We start from the raw sequence: 519 nt of genomic DNA on the forward strand, positions 1-519 counted from the left end.
ATGGTAGCTAGCTTACCATCAGTAACAGCTTAAACTTTGATGTTATTGGCGTCTCCCAACCTGGTGAAACCAAGATGAAACCAACGGTCAACGATTAACGGTCAAGTCAAAACAAAACCAGAAGCGGTGAAGTCCTGGTGGTCTTGCCTCTCTGAGGGTTTAGTGTGTAATAGTTCAATTATAACAATTATTCTATTGTCTATTATATAGACACAACCATGTGATATTTAACTGTATTGTGTCTGTCATGTACCAATCAAGTAAGAAACATACTTTGATAGCAAATGTGATATAATAACATTTAACGATATTATTTATGTGATTATATCATTATGTATTTGTTACATTTTACGCCATCGGTATCATGGTGTTTTAGCATAGCATCCTGAATTGCGTCCTGACGCTACATAATCAAGGCGGAGAGAGGGAGGGGTCTAAAGTGAACGTGAGGCGGTGATTGGGTGATTGAGGTTGAGGGGCATGCAGGGCGGCGTAGGTGATTGGTGCGAGGTACTGTAC

This window comes from Nansenia antarctica (genome assembly GCF_963989245.1).
Source record: "Nansenia antarctica genome assembly, chromosome: 2".
Lineage (NCBI taxonomy): Eukaryota > Metazoa > Chordata > Actinopteri > Argentiniformes > Microstomatidae > Nansenia > Nansenia antarctica.